Source organism: Rana temporaria, chromosome 2, assembly GCF_905171775.1.
Source record: "Rana temporaria chromosome 2, aRanTem1.1, whole genome shotgun sequence".
NCBI classification, from domain to species: domain Eukaryota; kingdom Metazoa; phylum Chordata; class Amphibia; order Anura; family Ranidae; genus Rana; species Rana temporaria.
Window position 1 is genome coordinate 339,762,919 of NC_053490.1, and position 13,630 is coordinate 339,776,548.

Sequence of the window (13,630 nt, forward strand, 5' to 3'; positions counted from 1 at the left end):
TCCCACAATGTACTGCAGACAGGTGGCCGTTGTAGGCAAAGTGACGTACCCATGTTCCCAGCCAGTACTCAGTGTGATTGTACACAGCGAGAGCCTGGTAGTAAATCCCAGCCGATGATTCACTGCCAGGACCTGCTGATGGGCTGTGTACAATCACAGCCCAGAGCCCTGTGTTGAAATTCAATGCAGAGCTCTGTACAGAGGGAACGATCACTACTTAGAGACCTAATATTAAAAGCAGTACACTGTACACACATTACAAATAGTTAGGCACACATTTAACCCCTCCCCAGCCACAGTCATAAGTACAAGGACAGTGTATAGTATTATTACTGTATTAACGTCACTGGTGATGTTAGTGGCAGTTAATCAGTTTCCCCCAGCGTCAGTTAGTGTCAGATTGGTCGCCGCACTATCGCAGTCCCATTAGAAGTCACTGATCAAAGCCTTTGGTAGTTAAAAATGAAAACATATATATTTTTTTTTTTAAGAAATTGTATTTATTTTTTTTATTTGATATGTTTTATAGCAGAAGGTAATTTTTTTTTAAATGTTTGGTGTTTTTTTGCTTATATCGCAAACAATAAATAAAAAAAAAAATTGGTGATCAAATACCACCTCAGGCTCCATTCACACCAATGTGTTTTTCATGATTTTTGCAGAAACACAGGACATTTTTTTTAACATGAGTTCCTATACAAATCAATGCATTTGTGTGCCTCTGCAAATTTAGGAAAGGGTTCGGGACTGTTTTAACCACTTAAGACCCAGACCATTATGCAGGTTAAGGCAGGGTTTGACAAATTTGCTTGGAATCTAGGAGGCAGCTAAAAGTTAAGAGCCAGAAAACGTGCCCGTCTCGCCAAGCTCGCGCGCATGTGAGGTAGCCCTAGACTTCCTCTGTAACTCAAAACATGCAACCTGTAGAATTTTTTAAACGTCGCCTATGGAGATTTTAAAGGGTAAAAGTTTGTCGCCATTCCACTCGGTGTAACATTATCTTTCACAATATAAAAAAAAATTGGACTAACTTTACTGTTGTCATGTTTTTTTAATTAAAAAAAGTGTAATTTTTCCCCAAAAAAGTGCGCTTGTAAGACCGCTGCGCAAATAGTGTGACAGAAAGTATTGCAATGACCGCTATTTTATTCTCTAGGGTGTTAGAATAAAAAAAAATATGTTTGGGGGTTCTAATTAGAGGGAAGGAGTGAAAATACACATTAGAACTGCTAGAACTGTTTTACTTGTAATGCCAAACGGCCACCACAAGATGGCGCCAGATCACAGAAGGCCGCAAAGCCGTGGCCTCAATTACCGGCGATCGCGGCGGACGCGCACCGGCTAATAATTAAGACCGCAGCTTTGCGGCCTAAGCTTCCTTCTATGAAGGCCGCAAACCACGGCCTCAATTACTGGCGGGCGCGGGCACCAGGTCACAATTTCTTGTCGCAATTGCGACCGGGCATCCGGATTTTGTCGAGCCCTGGTTTAAGGACCTTGCCCCTTTTTGCGATTCGGCACTGCGTCGTTTTAACCGACAACTGCGCAGACGTGCGATGTGGCTCCCAAACAAAATTGGCGTCCTTTTTTTCCCCACAAATAGAGCTTTCTTTTGGTGGTATTTGATCACCTCTGCGGTTTTTATTTTTTGTGCTATAAACAAAAATAGAGCGACAATTTTGAAAAAAAAAATCAATATTTTTAACCTTTTGCTATAATAAATATCCCCCAAAAATATATAAAAAAATGTTTTCCTCAGTTTAGGCCGATACGTATTCTTCTACCTATTTATGGGGGGGGGGGAATCGCAATAAGCGTTTATCGATTGGTTTACGCAAAATTTATAGCGTTTACAAAATAGGGGATAGTTTTATGGCATTTTTATTAATTTTTTTACTACTAATGGCGATCAGCGTTTTTTTTCATGACTGCGACATTATGGCGGACACATCGGACAATTTTGACACATTACTGTGAAAATGACAATTGCAGTTTAGGAGTTAACCACTAGGGGGCGCTGAAGGGGTTAAGTGTGACCTCATAATATGCGTTTTTAACTGTAGGGGGCGGGGCTGGACGTGTGACGTTAGTGATCGTCTTTCCCTATATCAGGGAACAGACGATCACTGACATTGCCACAATGAAGAACGGGGAAGGTGTGTTTACCTTCAGCTCCGGTGACCGATCGCTTGACAACGGCAGCGATCGAGTCCGCGGTCACGGAGCTTCGGACCGGGTCGAAGAGACACGTACAGGAACGTGATTGTGCCCAGCCATGCCATTCTGCCGACGTATATCGGCATGAAGGGGTCCTTAACCACTTCCCGACCGCCGCATGTATATGTACGTCCACAGAATGGCACGTACAGGAAAATGGGCGTACAGGTACGTCCTTGCCTTTCCGCGGGTCCGATCGGGACCCACCCCCGCTACATGCGGCGGTCGGATTCCCCCGGCGGAGCGATCCGGGATGACAGCGCGGCTATTCGTTTATAGCCGCTCCGTCGCGATCGCTCCCCGGAGCTGAAGAACGGGGAGAGCCGTATGTAAACACGGCTTCCCCGTGCTTCACTGTGGCGGCGCATCGATCGAGTGATCCCTTTTATAGGGAGACTCGATCGATGACGTCAGTCCTACAGCCACACCCCCCTACAGTTGTAAACACACACTAGGTGAACCCTAAGCCCCCATTTACACCTAGGCGTTTTGTCGCCTGTAGTGTGACGCCGCTGCCATCCCGAGACGCCAGAGGGATGATTTAACATTGCCCTCTATGGAGATGGTTCACATCTCCACGCTGAACGCCTGCCGCCTGAAAAAAAGTCCCAGACCTTTTTTTCAGGCGGCTTTCGGCATTCGGCATAGGAGATGGGAACCATCTCCATAGGGGGACAATCTAGGGGCACATCTAGGCGGACAATCGCGGCGTTTTGTCGCCGCAAATCGCGGTACAAAACGCCGCTATTTGTCGCCGCAATTCGCAGGACAAAACGCCGCGATTTTGTCTGCCTAGATGTGAATGCAGCCTAACTCCTACAGCGCCCCCTGTGGTTAACTCCCAAACTGCAACTGTCATTTTCACAATAAACAATGCAATTTAAATGCATTTTTTGCTGTGAAAATGACAATGGTCCCAAAAATGTGTCAAAATTGTCCGAAGTGTCCACCATAATGCCGCAGTCACGGAAAAAAAAAAAATCGCTGATCGCCGCCATTAGTAGTAAAAAAATATATAAAAAAATAAAACTATCCCCTATTTTGTAAACACTATAAATTTTGCGCAAACCAATCGATAAACGCTTATTGCGATTTTTTTACCAAAAATAGGTAGAAGAATACGTATCGGCCTAAACTGAGGAAAAAAAAAAACATTTATATATGTTTTTGGGGGATATTTATTAAAGCAAAAAGTTAAAAATATTGAATTTTTTTCAAAATTGTCGCTTTATTTTTGTTTATAGCGCAAAAAATAAAAACCGCAGAGGTGACCAAAAGAAAGCTCTATTTGTGGGGAACAAAGGTAGCCAATTTTGTTTGGGAGCCATGTCACACGAGCGCGCAATTGTCTGTTAAAGCGACGCAGTGCCGAATTGTAAAAACGCCTTTGGGCATTTAGCAGCATATTGGTCCGGGGGTTAAGTGGTTAAAAGCAAAACAATGCTTTTTTTGGTTCAATGGACTTCAGTGATGAAATTGCAAAAAGCATTTAGCGCATTTTTACTGCGATCCTCATTTTGAACTTCAATACAGGGCACTTTCACCCAATTCCTGCCCAGGCCAATTTTCAGCTACCAGCTCCGTCGCATTTTGAGTGACAATTGTGCGGTCATGCAATACTGCACTGAAATTTTTTTTTGGTGGTATTTGATCACCGCTGGGTTTTTTTTCTTTGCGATACAAAAAAAAACTGTTATAAAAATGTTGTAAATAAGTATGCTTTCTCCTTCACTGATGAGACTGCACTGACGGGACAGGCACTAACAGGCAATCACTAAGGGGCACAGATTGGCATCCCTGGTGGGCTCTAGTGGGCACCCTCGATGGGTCTGCACTGATAATCAATGTGACGATTATCATCATAGACCCCTGTCAGGAGAGCAGCCAATCAGCTCTCCTCTACCCGTGCCTGTCAGCAGGAGTAGAGAAAATGCAGATAAATGGCACTCCCTGGCTACCAGGTGATGAGCTGCAATTGTACACAGTTGATCACATAGTAAAGAGCCTACGTCATAGGCTCTTTACAGGGATAGGAGATGCGGTGTGTGATAATGACACACCACTAATCGCTGCACTGCGTGCCCCTGCTGGATGTCATATGACGCCCAGTCAGGATAATACAACCACTTTCAGGTTGTCATTCTGCTATATGGTGAGCGGGAAGTGGTTAAATCTGTCCAACAACAAATTCTAAAAAATGCAAATTGTGGTATACAAAAAAAAGGGGGGGGGGAGAAGCAGAAAGCACAACAAAAATCTCTATTTGTGTGTAAATAAAAGGATTGAAAATGTTGTTTTGGTAAAGCGTTGCATGACTGCGCAATTACCAGTTAAAGTAGCACAGTGTAGTATGAAGTAACATCGACACCCCCTGCAGATCGCAACTGCGGTATACTGCATTTTAGTATAAACCGTGCACACGTGCCCATAGGCTCTGGCACAGCTTTCATCTCCTGGCACAGCCTGTGGGCACATCTGCACACTGTGATTTTCCGAGCATATACAAAGATTTGGAAGGTTTCAGGAAACCTTGTACGAAGCAGGTGGAAATTGCAGAAATGCAGCTTAGCAACACAAATAAAAGTACTTTAAAAAAAAATCCATCTGTGGAAGATGGAGGAGGCAGGGCAGCATAACGTGCCCTTGAGGGTGAAAGTCCCCTTTAATGTACGTAGGTGACAAAGCCATCATAGGCCTGTACATAGCTGTACTAACACACTTGGGTGTGCCTTGAAGGTGCGGCTGTTCTAGGAAATGGTAATGTCTTCTACGGAGTCACCACACGCACAGCGCTCACACAGCTCCTGACCTCCCACCAACAAACTTACCTTTTAGGTAGTGGTGGTCAGTCAGCTGTAGTCAAGTCCACCCTCTACAACGTACAGACACTTCCTGTACTGTACTGTACTGTACCAGGAAATACTGAGAGACAAGTGCACATGTGTACACGCCCCTCCTTCCTGCTCTTACTGGCAGCTGATTGGTCTTTTCCTTGGTGCTCGTTATAAGAAAGCATCCCCCGGTATCCTTTAGCTGAGCTCACCGTTCCCTCCTCTTAGCTGGGTGGAGACACTTCCGTGGATGATTCAGACCATTTCCTTGGTAACATTGTGCAAGTAGAGTTCTTATCGCTGTTATGAGAGAACCAGAAGAATGCTATATACCTGTTATGAGAGAACCAGAAGAATGCTATAAACCTGTTATGAGAGAACCAGAAGAATGCTATAAACCTGTTATGAGAGAACCAGAAGAATGCTATAAACCTGTTATGAGAGAACCAGAAGAATTCTATATACCTGTTATGAGAGAACCAGAGGAATGCTATATACCTGTTATGAGAGAACCAGAAGAATGCTATATACCTGTTATGAGAGAACCAGAGGAATTCTGGCTGCTTTGGATTTAGTGGTTAAATAGGCTATAAATCTCCCTGTCTAAGACAGTTGTACTTTTAGATAAGTCTAGAATAAGGCTTGCCTCTAGGTACTGTAAATATCTCCTAAATGTATACCATTTGCCATATTTACTGTGTTTTGCGTCAATGATGAATCGACACATGCGCTGTGAAGAAACGCCCCCCCTGACGCTTCTTCCCGAGCGAGTGCCGTGACCAGCGGCTCCCCCACGCATGAGCGTGAGTGACATCATGCGGCTTTGGCCAGTCACAGAGCCCCAAAACGAAAGGGGCGAAGATGAATGTGGCCTCCAATGGGGACAACGTGATCTTCGTTTGCAGGTATGTTCCACATAATGGGCTAGTATGCTATGCATACTAGCCCATTATGCTTTTACTTTGCAGGGTACAACAGTGGAAGTAAAACCCATCGGTGTCACATTTGGCACCTTACAGGGGGGAGGGGGTGCAGATACCTGTCTAAGACAGGTATTTGCATCCACTTCCGGGAATAACCTACTGCGGCAGCCACGCCCCTACCCGCAGCCCCGACTGTCTTCTGGGAAACACACTGTTCCCGGGAGAGAGCGGGGACCAGTGACAGCGCGCCAAGCTACTCACGCATGCGCAGTAAGGAACTGGGCAGTGAAGCCGCAACACTTCACTTCCCGATTCCCTTAACGAGGATGGCGGCGGGTGCAGCCCGAGGACGAGCGATTGCCCGTCCTCGGTTACCGACATCACGGGCGCGCTGGACAGGTAAGTGTCCATATTTTAAAAGGCAGTAGCTGCTGGCTTTTAAAAAAAAAAAATTGTTGGTGGATACCTCCGCTTTAAGGCCATCGTTTGCAAAATAAAAATGCTTTTTTGGGTGTGTGTGTATATACAGTTGCAATAAAAAGTATGTGAACCCCTTTGGAATGATATGGATTTCTGCACAAATTGGTCATAAAATGTGATCTGATATTCATCTAAGTCACAACAATAGACAATCACAGTCTGCTTAAACTAATAACGCACAAAGAATTAAATGTTACCATGTTTTTTATTGAACACACCAATGTAAACATTCACAATGCAGGTGGAAAAAGTATGTGAACTGGTTGAACCTTCTTTTGGCAGCAATAATTTCAACCAAACGTTTCCTGTAGTTGCAGATCAGACGTGCACAATGGTCAGGAGTAATTCTTGACCATTCCTCTTTACAGAACTGTTTCAGTTCAGCAATATTCTTGGGATGTCTGGTGTGAATCGCTTTCTTGAGGTCATGCCACAGCATCTCAATCGGGTTGTGGTCAGGACTCTGACTGGGCCACTCCAGAAGGCGTATTTTCTTCTGTAAGCCATTCTGTTGTTGATTTACTTCTATGCTTTGGGTCGTTGTCCAGTTGCAACACCCATCTTCTGTTGAGCTTCAGCTGGTGGACAGATGGCCTTAAGTTATCCTGCAAAATGTCTTGATAAACTTGGGAATTAATTTTTCCTTTGATGATAGCAATCCGTCCAGGCCCTGATGCAGCAAAGCAGCGCCAAACCATGATGCCCCCACCACCATACTTCACAGTTGGGATGAGGTTTTGATGTTGGTGTGCTGTGCCTCTTTTTCTCCACACATAGGGGCTGATTTACTATTAACAATGCGCTGCGCCGGTTCATGGCTTAATTAGTGCGCCGGATGAATCCTTAATTAGGCGAATGAACCAGCACAGGGCGCAATGCAATTAAAATGTCTATGGGAGAGATCAAAAGTGTTAATTTAAAAGGTTTATATTTCTAAGTTTTGTCCTAAAAAGTGTTTGGGGACCTGAGTCCTGCCCCAGGGGACATGTATCAATGCTTTTTTTTTTTTTTTTAAACGGGAGCAGTGAATTTAATAATGCTTAAAGTGCAACAATAAAAGTGAAATCTTTATTTAAATTTCGTACCTAGGGGGGTGTAAAGTAAGCATGTGAAATAGCGCTTGTGGTAGTAGGAGATTGCACCATGGTGAGCTCTGTGGCCATTTCCTGAACTTGATGGTATAAACAGCAAAGTTCCTGTGCAAACATCTGAGCCTGCTCAGGATCCATGATAGGTTTTCCCTTTTTATGTATGGCTCGTGATAATGTCACGCTAGGAGCAGATAACAGTTCAGGTGTGCTAACTATGCAAATAGTTCAAGAACAAGAGCACATACCATGAGCAGGTCTGAGATGAGCAGGTCAGCTGAGACTTGTAGTTCACCGCTGCAGATGAAGGTGGATGTTTATCTGGCATTTATTACTAATGTTCAGATAAAGGAACACCTGGGTAGCAGTGATCATAACATGATTTCATTTAATGTTAACTATAAGCAAGAAATACATACAGGAAATATTAAAACACAACATTTTAAGAAAGCAAATTTTCCAAGGATGAGGGCTGCTCTCCAGGACTTGGACTGGGAGGGACTATTGGCACCGATGAACACAGAACAGAAATGGGAATTCTTCAAAAAGACTGTGTGGAACCTCACTGCAAAGTATGTTCCCATGGGCAATACGTTTAAAAGGCTAAAAATAAAACCTATGTGGCTCACGGTCAAAGTTAAAAAAGCTATAAACAATAAGAAAGTAGCTTTTAAAAAATATAAAAATGAAGGAACACTAGTGTTGTTTAAATGTTACAAAGAATATAACAGGATATGTAAAAAGGAAATCAAGGATGCAAAAATTCAAAATGAACGACAGATTGCAAAAGATAGTAGGACAAACCCCAAAAAATTCTTTAAATATATTAATAGTAAAAAGGTGAAGTCCGAGCATGTAGGCCCCTTACAAAATAATCTCGAGTGGGTGACTGGGGACAAAGAGAAGGCAAATTTATTAAATTCTTTCTTCAGCTCTGTGTATACAATGGAGCATGGGGGAGCTCATGTCCAGAATGGGGGTGGGAGTGACACAGCCCCAAATCCACAATGGCTCAAAAGAGATATGGTCCAGAAATATTTAGACAGAATAAAGGTGGATAAAGCACCTGGACCTGATGGCATCCACCCACGGATCCTAGGTGAGTTGAGCTCTGTAATTTCAAAGCCGCTGTATCTAATATTTAGAGACTCATTAATGACAGGAATAGTACCACTGGATTGGCGCAGGGCCAATGTGGTGCCCATATTTAAAAAGGGAACAAAGTCTTTACCAAGTAACTATAGACCTGTTAGTCTAACTTCTATAGTCGGGAAGATACTGGAATGTTTAATAAAATATGGGATATGATCAACATGTACAAATATATAAGAGGTCCATACAGTGGACTTGGTGTTGAGTTATTCACTTTACGGTCAACACTGAGGACAAGGGGGCACTCTTTACGTCTAGAGGAAAAGAGATTTCACCTCCAAATACGGAAAGGTTTCTTCACAGTAAGAGCTGTGAAAATGTGGAACAGACTCCCTCCAGAGGTGGTTCTGGCCAGCTCAGTAGATTGCTTTAAGAAAGGCCTGGATACTTTCCTAAATGTACATAAAATAATTGAGTACTAAGATTTGTAGGTAAGTTGATCCAGGGTAAAATCCGATTGCCTCTCGGGGGATCAGGAAGGAATTTTTTCCCCTGCTGTAGCAAATTGGATCATGCTCTGCTGTTTTTTTTTGCCTTCCTCTGGATCAACTGTGGGTATGGAGTTGGGTGTATGGGATTGTACTGTGTTTTTTAGTACATGATGCGGCCCCCGTGGCTTCAGGAGCGATCCGGGACGACGGCGCGGCTATTCGTTTATAGCCACTCCGTCCTTCCCCGTGCTTCACTGTGTCGGCGCATCGATCGCGTCATCCCATTTATAGGGAAGACACGATCGATGACGTCATTCCTACAGCCACACCCCCCTACACTAGTAAACACATACACAGTGATCCCTAAATGTTACAGCGCCCCCTGTGTTTAACTCCCAAACTGCAACTGTCATTTTCACAATAAAGAATGCAATTTAAATGCATTTTTTGCTGTGAAAATGACAATTGTCCCAAAAATGTGTCAAAATTGTCCGAAGTGTCCGCCATAATGTCGCAGTCATGAAAAAAAAATGCTCTGCTGTTTTTTTTTTGCCTTCCTCTGGATCAACTGTGGGTATGGAGTTGGGTGTATGGGATTGTACTGTGTTTTTTATTTTGTTTGTTTATTTTTTGTGGTTGAACTGGATGGACTTGTTTTTTTTTTTCAACCTGACTAACTATGTAACTATGTTTGTAGTTCACCGCTGCAGATGGATGTTGCTCGTGTTTGTAGTTCACCGCTGCAGATGAAGGTGGACGTTTATCTGGTGTTTGTAGTTCACCGCTGCAGATGGATGTTGCTTGTGTTTTTAGTTCACTGCTGCAGATGGATGTACTACAGAAGAATCAGGCAAAGCGTAGTCTAGGCAAGCTGGGTCATACACAGGTAGATCAGAGTTCAAACGGTACCGAATCAGAAGCGAACAAACAGGGTCAAACGAGCCGGGTCATACACAAAATATACAGAGCAGAAAGTCAGGCTGGATCACACAGTGGCAAACAAAGGTAACTCTATCACGAGCACTGATTGGATGATGATACAGGTGATTTAAAGGTGAGCTGCCCAATCACTGTTGTTTCCCAGGCAAAGGCTGTGTCAGGTGAGTTGTGCTGGGTCCTAAAGGGATCCTAGTACTAGAAAACGAAAAAAAAATCTGCGCTAACTCTAAATGAGTGAAAATAAGCAGCTACATACAAACAAAGCCAATGAAAATATAGAATAAAAAATGTAGCGCTAATGGGTTCAAAAAGTACAATAGATGTAACCATGTGAGGCAACAACTTAATGATACATGTGCACATAAAAAAGAGGTACCCGAAATGAGGTAGGATTGGGGTAACCTGGGGAGAAAAATCACGATGTGATAAAACGTGTAAAAAGTCTGAGATCACATCATTGAATGAACAGTCTCTAGCCAAAGCATTGAGCGAACTTCAATGGAAAAGTTGGTGCAGTGCATGGGATGGACTGATATCCAATAATTTGAATAGAAGGTAATCAAGTTGTCTGTAGAACTCAATGGAAATCACAATCACATCAGGTGTAAAGTAAGTATAAACACGCTTACCAGATGGGTTGGACTCTACTACTGTACAGCAAAGAGTCAATCAGACGTTGTGGTCTTTAGGGACCGGGACCACTGAAATCGGAATAGGACCGTTGTTGTAGCTGGAACTCCAACTGGCGTAGACACCTGGAACCAACGTTGCTCGGATAGCTTGTTGCGTAGTCACCACAGATTCGTGAATGTGACCCTCAGGCCGTATATCCAAGAGTACAGGAATGCATGTGGCTAAACCTCCAGTTGGACCGTGGAATGAATGGTATAAAAAATAGAAGAAAAAGGGGCTCCAATAGCGCAGGTCAATTAAACCAGGAGAGGTTTATTTTTAAAAGTCATACATGTAAAATTATGACAAGGATAAAAGTGATCACAAAAGCAATATGGGGTGCACAATAGCAATACCCGACGCGTTTCGGCCACATAAGCCTTTAACAGGGGCATGCCCCTGTTGAAGGCTTATGTGGCCGAAACGCGTTGGATATTGCTATTGCGCTATACAAGTTTCTCACTCACTTAAAAATAGATTTTATGGCTGGAGCTACACTTTAAAAAAGTACCAGTTCACAATTACAAACAGATTCTACCTAAAGCGGAGGTTCACACTAAAACAATTATATACCATTCCAACCAGCATACTGCCAACATGTACAGTAAGCTGTTTTTTTTCCGCTGTACATACCGTTTTATAGTTCTTTTTCTTTTCCGACTCCCGCGGGGAATAGGCGTTCCTATGAAGAGGCGTAGATGGCTAAGGTGCATCACGCGTTCCGAAAATAGCCGGACTGGGACTCGGCTATATACAGCGCCTGCGCAGTCAGCTCCTAGTCTGTGCGCAGGCACCGTATAGAGCCGAGTCCCAGTCCGGCTATTTTCGGAACGCCTGACACGCCTTAGGCTACGCGCTCGGAGCCACTCTATCAGGCTAATAGAAGGAGCACTGGCTCCGAGCGCATAGCCCAATCAGCCTTTGTTCTCCCTGTCTGACCCTCCTCCCGGAAGTGTTCCTCGGAAGTAATCACATGACCTGTCACGTGACCTGTGAGGCTGGAACAGGCCTCATCCTGATGGCCACAGGACAGGCCTGAAGACTACAGGATGTTACAGATGAGCCTTCTTTGCGTACCTTCTTGTAAGTGTGTTTTGTACAATGTGTCATTAAAAGAACCTCTTTAACCATTTAAGGACCGCCTCATGTACATATACGTCAGCAGAATGGCACAGGCAGGCACATCAACGTATATATACGTGCCCTGCTTGACGTGGGTCGGGGGTCCGATCGGGACCCCCCCCCCGGTACATGATGCGGCCCCCGTGGCTTCAGGAGCGATCCGGGACGACGGCGCGGCTATTCGTTTATAGCCACTCCGTCCTTCCCCGTGCTTCACTGTGTCGGCGCATCGATCGCGTCATCCCATTTATAGGGAAGACACGATCGATGACGTCATTCCTACAGCCACACCCCCCTACACTAGTAAACACATACACAGTGATCCCTAAATGTTACAGCGCCCCCTGTGTTTAACTCCCAAACTGCAACTGTCATTTTCACAATAAAGAATGCAATTTAAATGCATTTTTTGCTGTGAAAATGACAATTGTCCCAAAAATGTGTCAAAATTGTCCGAAGTGTCCGCCATAATGTCACAGTCACGAAAAAAATCGCTGATCGCCGCCATTAGTAGTAAAAAAAATAAATAAATAAAAATGCAAAAAAACTATCCCCTATTTTGTAAACACTATACATTTTGCGCAAACCAACCAATAAACGATTATTGTGATTTTTTTTACCAAAAATAGGTAGAAGAATACATATCGGCCTAAACTGAGGAAAAATAAAATGTTATATATGTTTTTGGGGGATATTTATTATAGCAAAAAGTAAAAAATATTGAATTTTTTTCAAAATTGTCGCTCCCGAACTGTAAAAACCCCTTGGGTCTTTAGGCAGCATTTTGGTCCGGGGCTTAAGTGGTTAATACTGCACTTAGGTGGCGCTTACTTTCTCTACCCTTCTTAGATAAATCCAAACCCCCTAGAGCCCAATTATCTCGTCCAACTAGAGAGAGTCTTAAAAATTACTTTCAACATATAATCTTACAGACACCTGGAGGGAATTAAATCCCTCAAAACGTGATTTTACGAATTTTTCGCATCCGCATAATACATATGCCAGAATAGATCATATCTTGACACCTACGCCTGTTCTCCCTTTTATCATAAGTGTCCATATCAGGGATACAACACTCTTGGATAATTTTTTTGGTAATTGTGTCCTTGCGCTCCAATGCTCTCAGCAGAACAAGAGGAATTTGGAGACTCAATGATTCAATCCTTTCTGGCCCAGTTAAAGTTGAGGCGATTAATGAAGCGCTACAAGATTATTTCTCTTTTAATAACAATGAAGACACTTCAGCTGAAATGCTTTGGGCTGCTCACAAGGCATTCATTCTAGGTAAATTTATTCAGTTAGCAACGCAAATTAAAATGGAACGCAAGGCTAACATTGAACGTTTGGAGAAGGAATACACTTAAATTTCTAGGTTTCTAGATGATCTTCCCATCCCAAAACTTCACACCTCACACAGAGATCTACTAGAAACAGCTTTCACCGTGGAGGAGGTCACGGAAGTCATTAAGAATCTCAAGTCAGGTTCAGCTCCGGGTCCTAATGCATTGTCCATCCCGTATTACAAGGCCTTTGCTGATATTTTGGCTCCACATCTAACAACATTTTTTAACGCTAAAACATCGGGAGAACCATTGTATATACACCTTAATACAGCATATATAACAATTATTCCTAAACCCGATAAAAATCCTGAAGAAATTCCCAATTATCGTCCAATCTCTTTAATAAATAATGATATCAAGATCATGACAAAAATTTTGGCAAACTGCTTAGCTTCTTTTATAAAAACATATATACATAGGGACCAAGTGGGC

At 43.3% G+C, this 13,630-nt stretch overlaps 1 protein-coding gene across 1 annotated transcript in view; it reads right to left on the reverse strand.

The window, feature by feature from the left end:
- Nucleotides 1–5,186, reverse strand: part of LOC120928429 (C4b-binding protein alpha chain-like) — a 217,912-nt gene extending 212,726 nt beyond the window's left edge. The window contains exon 1 of the mRNA XM_040339535.1: nucleotides 5,046–5,186. The gene's annotated coding sequence lies outside the window, so the exon portion shown is untranslated. The remainder of the gene's footprint in view (nucleotides 1–5,045) is intronic.
- Nucleotides 5,187–13,630: the final 8,444 nt, after the last annotated feature.